This window comes from Marmota marmota, unplaced genomic scaffold (assembly GCF_001458135.2).
Source record: "Marmota marmota marmota unplaced genomic scaffold, marMar, whole genome shotgun sequence".
In the NCBI taxonomy this organism is placed as follows: Eukaryota; Metazoa; Chordata; class Mammalia; order Rodentia; family Sciuridae; genus Marmota; species Marmota marmota.
Genome location: NW_026000078.1, coordinates 4,265,065 through 4,280,382, shown reverse-complemented (window position 1 = coordinate 4,280,382; position 15,318 = coordinate 4,265,065). Strand labels below are relative to the sequence as shown.

The 15,318-nt window shown below is 30.9% G+C and overlaps 1 long non-coding RNA gene across 14 annotated transcripts in view; it reads right to left on the bottom strand.

Moving 5' to 3' along the window:
• Positions 1–263: 263 nt before the first annotated feature.
• LOC125620221 overlaps positions 264–15,318 on the bottom strand; it is a 39,544-nt gene continuing 24,489 nt past the window's right edge. For 2 of the 14 annotated variants that reach the window (XR_007351825.1, XR_007351824.1), the window contains exons 4-8: positions 13,393–13,451; positions 5,076–5,168; positions 2,824–2,882; positions 2,417–2,543; positions 270–437 (exon numbers count right to left, since the gene is read on the bottom strand). This is a non-coding gene — a long non-coding RNA (uncharacterized LOC125620221). Of the gene's footprint in view, positions 438–2,416; positions 2,544–2,823; positions 2,883–5,075; positions 5,169–13,392; positions 13,452–15,318 lie in introns of all 14 variants that reach the window. The other 12 variants (XR_007351829.1, XR_007351828.1, XR_007351816.1 and 9 more) reach the window with 10 other exon arrangements.

The following is a 15,318-nucleotide window of genomic DNA, read 5'->3' as shown; positions in this document are numbered from 1 at the left end:
TTTGTAAGGTAACAGCAATATGGCCTGAAGAAAAAAACATAAATCATAAATCTGAAGAAAGACAGAAAAATTTTTTAAAGAGTAAGAGACACATAAAAAAAGGCCATATATGTTTCTATTCAGAGACAACAGTAAAAATTTGAAAAGGTAATGAAAAGATAGAAAAATTTGAAAAGATAATGAAAATTTCCCCAATATTATAGTTAAAAAACCTATGAATAAAAATGAATTATAAATAGGAAAAATTCAAGCAGAACCAAATCACACCAATTACTGTCCTTTTAAATATTACATTCACATTATAGCTAGGTGTATTAAAACCAGTAATATAAGAAAAAAATTAAACCAGATTTTAAAAAGGACATATTACTTACAGATAAGTGGATGCAGACTTCGTATCTTAAACTCTAACAGGTAGAAGACAACAAAATGACATCCTGAAAATAATGGCAAAGAAAAAATACCAATCAAGAATTCTATACTAAGTGAAAATATCTTTCAATATAAAGCATTAAGTTATATTTTTCAAAGACAAAAGCTGAGAAAATGTATTTCCAGCAAACCTGCAATAGAAATGTTCAAGAATATTACTTACGTGAAAAAAAATTAAAAATGCAAATGGAATATATTTACAAAATGAAAAAGAATGAAAATCATCATCATCTCATCATCATTACAGTAATACAACATTTATTTCAAATTAAGAAGCCAGTAAACTAACATTAAGAGAATAAAAACAAAATACCCTTTCTCACCATTTGATATAATTCAATAATTATTCAAAGTTAAACAATAACAAAATTATGAAAAACAAATATTTTCTTAACTCATAAAACATTATCTATGGAAAACCAGGAGACATTACATTAAATGGAAGGCTGAATGAAAAATTCTTTTTCCCAAAGTCCATGCATATTCCCATTCAACAGTGTAGTAGATATCTAAGCAATGTAACATGACTGAAAAAGAAATAAAAGGCTAACAAATTGGAAATAAAAGGTAAAATTTTCTTCACAGATAAGATGATCACATTTATAGAATATCTGAAACATCCAAAAAGGTACTTGAACTAATGAGCTAATATAGCATTCTCTTAGAATACAATGTTTCAATCTCAATTTTAATTCTATGTAATTGACTAAAGAAGTTGAGCTTTTTTGTGAGGTTTATTGGTTATTTATTTTCTTTTATGACTTCCAATATGTTATTTGTGAGATTATTTTTATTCTAATGAGTTTCAAGATTTTTCATATATTCTGCAGATGTCTATCTTATGTCATTTTCCAAATAGTAAAAAGCAGGGTTTTAATCTTGATATAGAGTAATAAAAATATTTTTGTATGGTTGGTAGTTTTAAGTTCTATATAAAAATATTCTGCTTACTTTAATTTAGCTAAGGATTCCACTTTTGTTTTCTTCTAGAGTTTTCATAGTTTTCACTTATGGTACATTTCAAGTTAATATTTTTACTGTTTTTGAAACAAATATTACTATACATAAAATCTTCAGTTGCTAAAATACCATTTGTCTTTCTCCATGAATTTTTGTACATTGTTATTTTAAAAAATCAATTAAATTTTTACATGTGGTCTTATACTGGATCTTTATTTTTCTAGAGTAGCACTATGTCTTGAAATCATAGAGCATAACCCATAAGGCATGCAATTTCAAATATATTACTGCAAAAATTTGAGTAAACAATACAGCATTATATGAACATAAAATTAAATACATCATAAATAACAGGAGTCTAAAGGACCCACTCCCAGTGATCTAACCGCCTTCTACTAGAGCCTAATCAACCTCCTAAATAATTTCCTCCACTTCTCAATAGTGTCACAGGCTGGGTACAAAACTTTCAACATCTTTGCAGTACATTTAAGAACCAACATATAGGAAAGTGTATATTTATTTAGAATATTTAACTGAGTCTTTTAAAATTTCTATGACAATGCTGTGTGCTTCTCAAAACAAGATTCTTATAGTATTTTTACTTTTCTAAGAATTTAGTCTATCATAAAATGTATCACCTTTTTAAACTTTAAGCTTCACTTTCTAATTGTTGAATGCTTGTATAGATTTTAAGTCACTCAGTTGGAGCTATAGATATAACAAGTTGCTGGTTGGAGAAAGCTGAATCTATAAAGAAAAGGGCTGTCTCATGAGCAGTTTAGCCACAGAAGTGACTCTGCTTTTGTTAGATATGTGGCGCAAAGTAAGGAGAGAAAGAATGGTGCATACTTCGTGGCCAAAAGTAGTAGAAAGTGATAAAGACTACACCTGAGCTCAACTGCATGAACTTCGCTTCACTGTGATTGACCTGGCTGCCATTATTGCTGATGTCAAAGCTGTCAATAGCATAGATCAATGTTAATTTAAAATATGACTTTCTCTTTTGGGAAGATTAGACATTTACCTGATAGCAGGTTGATTACAATAGATCCATTTTATCTTGGAGAAATCCATGATTTGTTATCAGTGAAAGATACACTTTCGCTGGATATGGATTTGCTTGCTCTGCATTTTCAGCCATTGATAGTATCCTGGTAGAAGGCAATATGTCGATTTTGTCAAAGAACTAAAATCACATAAAATGAAATGTAGTTTATGGCTTAGCCCAATAAAATTATTGGTTTATTATATACTTTATTATAAATAATTAAGTAGCTAGCTCCTGTGGTGGATTGGTGAAATAGTTTATTGAAGCCTATTTACATTACTAAATACAGATAATGTTCTGTAATATTCGATGCTTTCCCCAATTAGGCACATTCCTGATCCATAGCTCAATGCTCCCCCACCCCACAGGCACAATTTATTTACCCAATCTCTTCTTACTGCTAAACACAGCACCCCATTTGAAGCATTGGTGCTTTCCATTCCTGGAAGGATGAGAAAATACAGTTGATGACTACATCACTACAATAGTAGAGCCAATAAAACATAAAATAGGAAAAAATAAGAGAATTAAAAAAAGATAGAATTAGGGAACCACTTCATAGGGATTAACATAAGAATAATAGAAAATGAAGGCAAGGAAATAAATTTTTCTTTTTAACAAATGAAGTAGATGAGTTTTCAAATTGGGAGGGCAGACTTAAATACATCAAAATTTATGAAGATAGATCAATAATACATTAAATTACAAAACAAAAAATGTTTAGATAAGTCCTTAATAAGTTAAAGAAAATGGAAAAGATTAGTTTCTCACAATAGATCAGTAATCAGGACAGCTACAGAAATCTAAAAAATACCTTAAAGTACACAAAAAAGTAGATAATTCTCTCTCTCTCTCTCTCTCTCTCTCTCTCACTATCTCTCTCTCTCTCTCTCACACACACACACACACATACACATAAACACACACACAGAGACTCATGCACACACACTAATTTTTCAATTTAGTCACACTTAAAGTAGATTTTGCCTTAAGGATGTAAAGGAAGAAATCTCTCATATAACTGGATCATGTGGAATGAGAAAGGAAAATGGGACTAGGTCTTGGTAACCTCATTTGTACTTCTCAGTCATTCTGAATATGAATTATTAAGGTCTAGTACTTTAAATTTCAGTTAAATGAGTCAAAATTAGTATCCTTAAAGTCATTGTGTTTTCTGTTAATTATGATTAAAGTAGTTATAAATTATGTAAGAATTTTGGTTTATGGCAAGTCAGACTGAGTTAATGTTATGATGCATCTTTTAAAACAATAATAAAATATAAAGTTAATAGAATATGAGGAATCTGAGAAATGATAGCCTGATTTAATAACAATATGCTAAGATATAAGGTAATGAAATGTGTTTCATCTTTATGAGCAAGCACTTTAAATGAGAGGTCTGGGAAAAATATTAATTTATGTTATGCTTATTATATGTGAGGCACTGGGATTTTTTTACAAGGAATAGCTTAGTAAACTCTCAAAAATGAAATTATAAGGTAGGTAATATTAAAATTATTACAATATTAATATACAGAAATATTGAAAAAAATGGAAATCCATTGCTATAAAATTATTGCTGTTATAAAATGACAACCCATATATTCTACAGTGGATATATATTTTTAGATCTACTGAGTTCATGGCTAGAGCCAAAATGATGTAGCAATTGAAAAGCATATTTTAAGTCACTTACCTGAGATAGATATCAAATAGACTTTTTGTCAAAAACAACAAAGCTATCTTGTGAGGCAGTGCTGTGGAAATATTCAGCCTCTGAATTCCTTTTTCTTAAAATTTTAAAGCATGTAAACTAGCAAATGACTTTACAGGAGTTGGATAAATAGAATGAGGACATCTTCCAATTGAGTAATCTAAATTTATTTAGTATTTGTTTTGAATGACCAGACAATGACACATTCATTCATGTCATTGGTCACACTGGGAACTTAAAGTTACTCATTATGAGAGCTAAGCCCCTTGAAAACCTACAAGAAGCAACCAAGTACTTCAGACATTCTATTTTTTTTATATTATTGTATCTAACTAATACAAAGAATCTAAGGTATTGATATTATCTGATTTTCAGATAAAAAAAACTGAAGCAATTTATAGATGCCCATAAAACTGTAGAACTGTTATTTAAGTACAGGATTTTTCAAGTAATTTTAGTCTTACTCATAGTTGTGGCCAAAGAAGCTGTGCACAATCCCATTAATATAATAAATCATTTAATCACAATAATGACTTTATGTAAAGAAAAGTCCTGATAGAATTTTAGTTCCTATGTGGCAATTAATATAGGCAAAGAAATAAAAAATCTAATATGTATATATATATATATATTATATATATATATATATATATATATATATATATATATGTGTGTGTATATATATATATATATATATTTATATTCATATAAAGTAGGTTACACTCACATGCGAGTACATATGTAGGCTCACCACAAATCATTTATTTTATTTTTGGAAACATTAAATGTATATATATATATATATATATATATATATATATATACACACACACACATTAAGCACATGTATAGTTCAGATAATAAGCCTTATTATGGATATATATATTTTTAAATAATTTACATCTTAAAAACATCTCATACCTTGCATTTTTCAAAAGGTTGCATTCTTGGATTGGGAACACTTTGGCCAGTTACGGGTGATGATCATTTCATCCATTCTGAAATGACCAAAGTCTAGTTTTATAAAAGAAAAAAAATCTGTAATTTCAGAAATTGAAGTGTAATTTTCTAGCTACTTTAGATATCTTCTAAGAGGAAGAAATGCTGTGAATCATCAGCCTCATTATAGTAATGTTAGGGCTTGGTTTAGCTGCAGCAATATTTATTCTCTGTGTCTGGTTACATCTTTAATAATTACACAGATCTGGCAATGCTGCTTATATAACCATTGACCATAAATTATAGTTAGACCAACAGCTTTGGAATCTGATGTCGATGCAGCTGATGCTTTTAATTTACTGATCCTGTTATCATTAGTGTAAAGTAGGTGGTAAGGTGAAAAGAGGGTCAAGGCTAAATCCTTCAGATGTTGAAATTCTGCCCATAACCATAACAGACAATTATCCTTCAAAAATGATTACTGGCAGTGTTTTAACAAGAGTGACATCTGCTGGCCCACATATGCAGTTAGAGTAATTCATATTTATATAATCTTTTGCAATAGCCTAGCTTTATTCCTGCAGATGGCAAATCAGATGAGTTTATAATTGCAAAGGACAATATTTAGCATCAGAGAGTTCTTATTCAGTGATTTTCAGTTTCTAGTTAAAACAAAATGACTACATTTCTTTGCTTTTTGTTGTGACATTTTATTTGCAATTTCTTAATGTGTTTTGCCCTAGAAATGCTAGATTCTATCTTGTTTTTGAGCACAGGTTCCTTATGGTTTACCAAGTTTATAAAATTTTAATTTTAGCAGTTGATTGTGGTATTCCAAGACTATTTAAATTGAATGAAAATATTAAAAAGCAAAAACATCATTCATGTTTATTTGTTGTGCATTATAATTTTAATCACCATACCAAAAGAACAATTGTGCATTATACTCTTGGCTAGATGTTCCGTTTATCGTGTGTATGTATGCACACATTTGTGTGTGTATCTGCATGCTTGTACATGGGTGAGAGAGACAGAGACCAAAAAAGATTATTTTCATGTTACTTGAATCAATATTTCATCTCAGCTGAGTCAGAATGCAAATGAAGTGACTTGTGTTTTGAACACTTATATACTTCGTACCTCTATAAGTGGTAGCTTTTTTGTGGGTAATCATGACTAAATTATATCTCGTTAAAACAATGAATATTTGTGGACATACTTTTTACACTTACAGTGATTATTGTAGAATTATATTATTAATTAACAAAAATCTTTTAAATGTATAGATGTAACATCATCTTATGAGAAGAATATACAAGTATGTACTTAATAAGAAAAATATTATCTATATTAAAAATAAAAATTAGTACTGTTTATATCTTGGGGTAAATAATTTAACATGTGTTCTTATGTAAAATTATGAAGCAAATATTTTTTTCTTAGAGCATTATAGTTGTACATAATAGTTGGTTCATTTTAAGAAAATCATACATGCAAGGAATTTGATATGCTCCATTTTAGTCACCATTTCCACCACCTTTACTTCCTCTCCTCTTTCTCCCTATTTTCCTTCCTTTACTGATCTTCCTTTCACTTCTTTGTTTATTTACTTATTTTGTGGTGCTGGAGATTGAAACCACAGTCTCTTGTATGAGAGACTAGCACTATATCAGCTGAACTATATCCCCAGTATGTATTTATTTTTGATTGCTGCTTTCTACATATACATGGAATTCCCTGTGATATATTTATGTGTGCTCATAATGTGATTTTGTTTAATCATTTTGCATTTCCTTCCCTTTCCTTTTCCTCCTTCTTCCCTATGATCTCTTCTTTCTATTACACTAATATTTCGTATATATTTCTGATAGCTGATCCCCAATTTTTATCCCTTAGTCTGTCTAGCTTCCACATATGAGAAAAAAAAAAAAAACATTTGATCCTTGATTTTCTGGAGTCACTTAGCATGATGTTCTCTTTTTCTGTCCATATCCCAGAAAATGCCATAATTTCACTCTTTACAGCACAATAAAACTCCATTGCATATATAATACCACAATTTCTTAATCCATTCTTAATATTGACGGGCATTTGGGCTGGTCCCATAACTTGGCTATTGTAAATCGTACTGCTACAAACATTGATGTGCCTGTATCACTATAGTATGGTAATTATAGTTCTTTTGGATAAATACCAAAGAGTGGGATAGTTGGGTTATATGGCGTTTCCATACCTAGGTTTTTGAGAAACCTACATACTGCTTTCCAGAATGTACCTTTTTCCCTATGTCCTCATCAGCATATATTATTATTTGTATTCTTGATAATTGCCATTCTGACTGGGTTGAAATGAAATGCATTTCCTTGATAGCTAGAGATGCTGAACATATTCATTTTTGTATATTTAAGGCCTTTTAATTTTATGCATCCCATATTGATTCTTGGTTTTATTATTTATTTATTTTTTTGATTTTTTTGGTGTGTAAGGGGGTTACCAGGGATTGAACTCAGGGGCACTCAACCACTGAGCTACATCCCGGCCCTATTTTGTATTTTATTTAGAGACAGGGTCTCACTGAGTTGCTTAGCACCTCACTTTTGCTGAGGCTGCCTTTGAACTCCTAATTCTCCTGCCTCAGCCTCCCCAGCAGCTGGGATTACAGGTGTGTGTCAGTGCACCTGGCTTGATTTTATTTCTTGAGCATTAGGGTTCATATAAAGGAAACTGGTGTCCAAGACAATGTGAAAAAGTGCTGCCCCTGTTTTCTTCCAGCAATTGAAAGGTTGCTGGTCTAATTCCTAGGACTTTGAACCAGTTTGATTTGGTGCTGGTTTAGCATTACGGATGTAATTTCATTCTTCTACATATGAATATCCAGTTTTCCTAGCACCATTTATTAAAAAGATTTTTATCCAAAATAGATTGTAGATTTGGGGGAACTTATATGATAATGATAGACACATAAGATTCTGCAATTTATTTTCACCCATATTCTAGTCAGATGAATAAGCATCAATATTATTTTTCTGTTACACAACAATATTGTTGAAATATAATTGAAAAATTTGTATTATTAATTAATTGAGATAATGTTTCATTCTCCATTTTATTATCTGTTAAATTTTTTATATGTGTTGCTTAAGTCTAAATTTCATGCAAGTCTAAATTTTTATAAGAAAACGTGTTTTGCACCCTACAAATATGTTTAGATGTTGATAGTCATTAATCAATTTCATATCTTCATACATTTTCTCATTTATCCTGCAAAATAACATTGTAAGGTGAGTAAATACAGCTATAAAAAATAAAAGTATGTCATGTTTGGCTACATGATATATTCAGATTAAACAGCATAATGAGAGAATTAAAAAGTCAAACCCAAGTAATTCTGTCTCTAAATCTAAAAAATCATGTGGGAAACTTGCTTTTTAATATAACTTAATCAAATATATGTAAATAGAACAAAAAGTCAATCAAATGACTTTTGAAAAATTATTCTTCAATAAAATAAATATTGTATTCTACATCAGAAAAAAATCATCATCTCATAGGAGTCCATATTTTAAAATATACTCTTAATATCATCAGAGAGTAACTAATTATTTGTTTTATTTTTTAAAATGAAACTAACTTAGTGCTGGGGATGTGGCTGAAGCGGTAGCGCGCTCACCTGGCATGCACAGGGCTCTGGGTTCGATCCTCAGCACCACATAAAAATAAAATCAACATGTTGTGTCCACTGAAAACTAAAAAATAAAAATTAAAAAATTCTCTCTCTCTTTCTCTCTCTCTCTCTTTAAAAAATAATTAAAAAAATAAAATAAATGAAACTAACCTCCAGCAATTGCAGGACATTTATCTATAAGCGAACATTAGCTTGAATTAAAAATTCAAGAATTAAAGAAAGCCTTTAATTTTCATATTAAAAACAAATATCATAATAGAAACAGATAATATGATTCAGACTTGCCACACTAGCTGTAGTTAAATTTATTTTTTCTCTAGGTAATTAAGTGGAAAAATGTCTAAAAGTAAAGGAGCTACAATTAACAATGATATTTTAGTCCTTTGGGAACAATTCAAATTAATTTCGTGTTAGTTGGGGGGTGGGGTAAAAAAAAATGACTGTCATTTCCTTCAGGTTATGTCACCAGGGAGAATTTAGGCAACCTGTCCTTCATTTACAGTGGGAATAAAGACCATCATATTATGTGTGAAAGGCATGAAAGTGGTCAGCTTCAGACATTTTTTAAACTTATTATAATTTTCCTCATTATAAAATACCTAATTTATGGGCTAGGGAAGTATTTCAGTGATAGAGTGCTTGCCTAGTGTGCTCGAGGCTCTGCATTCAATCCTCAGTATTGCAGAAAGTAAACAAATTAATAAAGTGCTTGATTTATTTCCCTTCCAATTAAAATAACTGAGGCAATACTCTGTATGCATTTCAACCCAAAATTTTAAAACTAATGTGGTCATAGTTTAATGCTAACCATTGTGATATATATTGATATTCAGATTTAAAACATAAAGTGGCATATTGACTGAAAATTTTTGAAATTTTTTAAAATAAGAAAATTCATGATACTACCACAACTCTTTTTTTCTTACAACTTCTGTAGATAATTGTCTGGGACATGCTCAGCTTGATTAAGCTCATTCAAGTGAAGGTAGAAGGATGCAGCCTTCTTCAAAGATTTTCTTTAATCTAAATTTTAAACCATTCTTTTTGAAGCTTTTGCACTATTTTCTATTAACATCTTTTCTTATTGCTTCTTCCTACATTTGTTGTAAATCTGGTTAGCAACCTATGTTTGCTATCTTTTACACATAAAAAGGGATTCTACTTTAAACATATTTTCAATCTTATACTGACCAAACAGTTTGGGTCTTGCTTTCCATATTTTTATTGAGACAAATCCATAGCTGGAACTCTGCCTCATTCATTCAAAGACTTAGAAACTATTTTATTAATATTTTTTTCCTTTTAATTCATTGAATATATGATCAATAATGTATTTACTTGCACATCAGAAAAGAAAACAATATTTTATTCTGGAATGGTCTCAGGTTTGGTTAATTTACTGATATAGGTCAGGACTTTTAATGCCATTCTTAACCTTCATGACATCTATTAAATTATGAATTTATGAGATCTGTGCTCTTAAATAGAAGACCATATAGTAGAACAGATGCTGAAGATATGTGATGTAGCCCTTCCTGGTAACAATAACTTAAACTTCTGTGCTTGGTCCCAAAGTCGGAGAACTTTGCATACATAATTCTTTATTTTCAGAAGTGGTTCATATAATGCCATCATAATAACTCATTAGTCCAATTATAACACAATTTAACCTCCAAACTATATGATTTTCTGATGCTCATCTATTCACATTTGAAAAGAGAAATATTTAAAAATTGTTTTTCTTATGCATGTTACAAGCATGTATCAGAGTTCATTTATAAGCAAAACAAAAGTATCTCTGATTGATTATGGTAGACAAGAAGTTCATTAAAAGGACATTGGAGCTGGGTGCAGTGGCACATGCCTATAATCCCAGTGGCTCTGGAGGCTGAGGTAGGAGGATTGAGGGTTTAAAGGCAATCTCCGCCATGGCAAGGCACTGAGCAACTCAGAGAGACCCTTTCTCTAAATAAAATACAAAGTAGGGTTGGGGATGTGGTTTAGTGGTCGAGTGCCTATGAGTTCAATCCTTGGTACCTAAAAAAAGGGGGGGGGCATTAGACAGCTGATGGGACTTTACAGTTTACTGAATGGTGAAGGACTTTAAAGGAATCATAAAAACAAGGATGGAGAGATTAACACCCAGAACTGTTCCATGTGGTAATGTATAGTGGCCTTGCAAGTACTAACTACTCCTGTGAACCCCTTTGACACTGTTAGTAGGTAAGCCTGAATATTGCAGCTAGCATGGACACTTGCCTTCACTGCCTTTGGACTCCATCTTGACTTAACTCTCAGTTTTATCAGACAAGCTACTTATATTTTTGATTCTTTGATTCCATGATCATGTAAGGGTGAGTCAGATGAGTATTAGTGGGTCCTGGGTAAATGTGCCAAGGTAGCCTAGAAAAATGAGTATTTACTATTTTTATAATTTAGAGTGGAAAACAACTCTTTCCCAACAACATTTAAAAAAAGGGGGATTCTCATTTGAGCAGCAAATTCAAATGTTGTAATTTTACATAGAATAACATATGTTTACTACAGGCTACAGAATAAAATTACAGATCATTCTAGATAAGAAAATCTTGGATAGCAGCTGCCAAACAAGAGCACCTGATTCAAATAGAACTTTGTTATAAATGAGAAAATAAATTGTATTTGGTTAAATCACTAAGATTTTGATCATTGTTACTGCAATATTTGTTGCAGTATCTGTTACTACAGCCTAATTTAGCATATGCTGGTTAATAGGGTAATACATTTTAGCATAACAAAAATATGTGAAAATTGTTTTGTGATTAGGTAATTGGTAATGAGAATGCAGATATAACAGTCTAGATAGAATGAGGTCCAGTGGAAAATGTAGGGGTTAAATAGTTGGCAAAATTATCAGTCATTTTCTTTTACATAGCAGATCATGTGCACAGATCATCTAACCTATAGTTAGATAATCAGAAAAGTAGAGTTCCCCAGGGCAAGTTTCATGAATCTCCAGTCTTACAAAATATTTGAATAAAGTTTCTACATAGTAAATTATATATGCTGTATTAATAAACTATTTTGCCGAGTTCTGAATGCTATAGTTTCCTCTTAAAGATTTACAGTGAACATTTACTTATTCAACGCTTTGAAATTTTCACCATTACAAAATGCAAAACAAGTTAGCCAGGAGTATCTCAGCATTAAAAATATAATTTAAATTAATATCTCAACTAGGTCATCTTCTGCAGATGATACTTTAAGAAATACTATATTGATGAGGAATTTCTAATGTATAAGGGAAAGGGTAAGGATTGCTGTTGCTCTCACCAACATGATGTTACATGATTAGTATCTCTGACCCTTGAATCTTCTGGATCCAATGTCCCAGAGAAATTTAGGGAAAAAAAGTAAATCTTAAGTGGACTGTATGGTTGAATGGCACAAAATAAGTGATATAAAACATTTACTCTCTCTCTCTCTTTTAAAATAAGTAAATTTTACTTTGCCAGATGATATTCAGAGCAGTCTTTCTGGGGACTCTAGAGAGATTTCCTATACACACATTTGTGGACAGGCAGAATAGATGTTCAGAGGCGGCAAAGTTCTGAATTAAACACAGAAAAGGAATTGATGTTACTGTTCTACTACTTGGTAATCAAATATAGTATTCATGACTCATGTAAAAAGGTGCTCTCAGATAATGACCTCAAATACCTTCCATAAATATATATTTTTATTTCCCTTTGAAATTAAGAAAACATAACCACCAGAGCTTAGAGGAAATCTAAGAAAAAGTCAAAGTTAAAAATACTAATGGGAAATTGTATCACAGAATTAATTTAAAATAGGACTGAGCTCTTTTCTCCTGGAGGCAAGAAAAATAGGAATCCTGGCTTAAAATATACTTTCCATTTCCAACATCAAAGTTCTAACTTTTAAACCATAAAAAGTAACTTTTTTGGTTAAATATCCTATTTCTATCATATATTTTAAAATATTAAAATATTATTCATGTAACCGACTGAAATTGCTAAGGTACTTGTTAACATTTTACCCTAGTGATTTCTGATGTGAAATTTAAATACCTACTGAGGCAAGAAAAAGAAATATTTAGGGAACTGTGCATGGCAGTTGATTGATTACAGTGGCCAAAGCTTGGAGTTCTAAATTAAGAGACACATATGGGTTCAACCATTCATCTGAACAAAGAGAAAAAAAAAATCTATAGAAAAGAAAACATTGTAATTCAACAAAATGGCCACAGGTAGTTAAACCAATAATTTGAAAGTATAATGCTGGCAAATGCAGTTGCTTTCTCTTAAGATTAAAGCGATTCAATAGCTCTACTTATTATTAAAGCTTGGAGATTTTTAACTTTAAAAAATAAAAAGCTTAGTTTTCTTTAGTATCATGAATCAACAGAACTTTGTGATCTTATACCTGTGAATTTTAACAGAGTGGGGGAAGGAAAGCATGGAAGAAAGGTAGAGTTTGAGGTGATCTGAAATCATTTATTCTTTCATTCAAAAATATGTATTGTGACTCCTTATGCAAGGCACTGTTTTAATGAAGAGGGAATATACTGGAGAACTAGACTGAGAAATTAAGGAAAACACTGGGCAGTGATACCTGCTTCTATAGAATCACGATGAAGGAAAATTGTGAGAAGATGGTTTCTGAGGTGAGACCTGAATGATAAGAAAAAGGCAGTCAGACAGATAAGGAGAAAGAATGTGATCAGAAGAAATGTCAACTACTTCAAAAGTCTTTAGTGGACAGGATCAGATAACATTAGATTTTAGAATGTAGGCAAGGTATGTGATTTTCTTAGATTGAAAGTCATTGTACGAAGCAGAGGAATTGAATAATGTGAGTCTCTTAAGACTGCTGCTGTTGTGCTTTGAGAATGTTGAGGGACATGAATTGATGAGACACCACTGTGATCATCAAGTGGCCTACACTCTGCCACAATTTTGTGCAACATGGTAAAAGGTGGTTGTACCATGCACATCAAAGTCTTCCAAAATTTTTGTTAGCTATTATTAAAGAAGTTTATGCACATGTGGGAGAAGTTACACAGTGTGCACTATGTCAAAGAAATCATATTTGGGATACAATTGAATCTTGGTTGAATCTGCCTCCAAATTACAGGTTTCTCCACCCTCCTCATTACTAGAGCACCACTCCTTCAGATTTTGTTAAGACTTAATCACCAAATGCACACAGATGGATTTACCTGGTTGAGTACAAGTTGTAGAGAATACAAAGATAAATATCTTCAACTTGTTGATTAAAATAGAATGTCTAATTAAGAACTAGATTTTCTTTTCTTTTACCCACTTTGGCTCTGTGATGTAAATTTTATGTGTTGACTTTATTGGGCAATGAAGTACTCAGATATTTGAATGAAAAATTTTTCTGGGTGTGTTGTGAGGATTATTTTGCAATGATATTTACTTTTAAATTAGTAGATTGAGTAAAGTAGATTTCTTTTGAGTTCCTAATGAATTTAAGCCTCATCCAATCAGTTCATGGTCAAATACAACAAAAGGTTTATCTTCCAAATATGAAAATTCCTGTTGTTTGACAGCCCCTAGGACATACATTCTACCTGGTTTTATGGGAGCTTCTGGCCTTTGTATTCTGGGACACTGATTATGAAAATTTAAAATTGGCAGCTTCTGTAATTATGTGAGGCAGTTCTTAATAATAAATGTCTGTGTCCATCCATATTAATATATTGTATGGTTCTATTTCTCTGTAGTGCCCTGGTGATACAGCTTTCAAAAAAATGATAATATATGTATATCTGATCAAAGAATTTTATTAAATGGGAGGAGTGATGAAGAACAGAGTTTCACAAATCTACACAGGAAATTTATTCAGAAATTCTGATAAGGTTACAACTATGTGTGCACATTCCTCCCTCTAGGGATAATTTGACAGAATGTTCTGTTAGGTATTTATGTCCCTAAGGGTACAAAAGATCTTTTTAGGATGGTGTGTATTTCCATGTGACAGGAAATAAGCAAAAATGAAACTGACCTTTATGAAAGATCATTGAAATTTATAAAATTCTAGTTTCATCAGTCATAAAAATTAAAGGTGCCCAATTTGCTAGTATTAGGAATTCAAAAGGATAAAATAATGAGCAAGTAGTCTAAAATTGGAGAAAATGGACAAGTTTAAGAAACTTGAAAGTTACAAGAGAGATGAAAAGAAAAAGAAAATCTGAATAGATTTATGAGAATTAATAAATTTAATTGTGCATTAAAACTCATCCTTAAAAATCCAGCACAAATAGCATCACTGGAGAATACTTTCAAATATTTAAAGAATAAATAATATGAGTGTCATATAAATTCTTGCAGAAAAAAGAGTGTACATTTTCTAATTAATTTTATAAGGTCAAGATTATCCTAAAAAATTAAACAAAGTATTTATAAGAAAAGGAAACTTCACACTGATATATTTCATGAATATAAATGCAAATATTTTAAGCAAAAATTTAACCAATTGAATCCAGGAATTATATTTAGTAAAAATGATAAATTA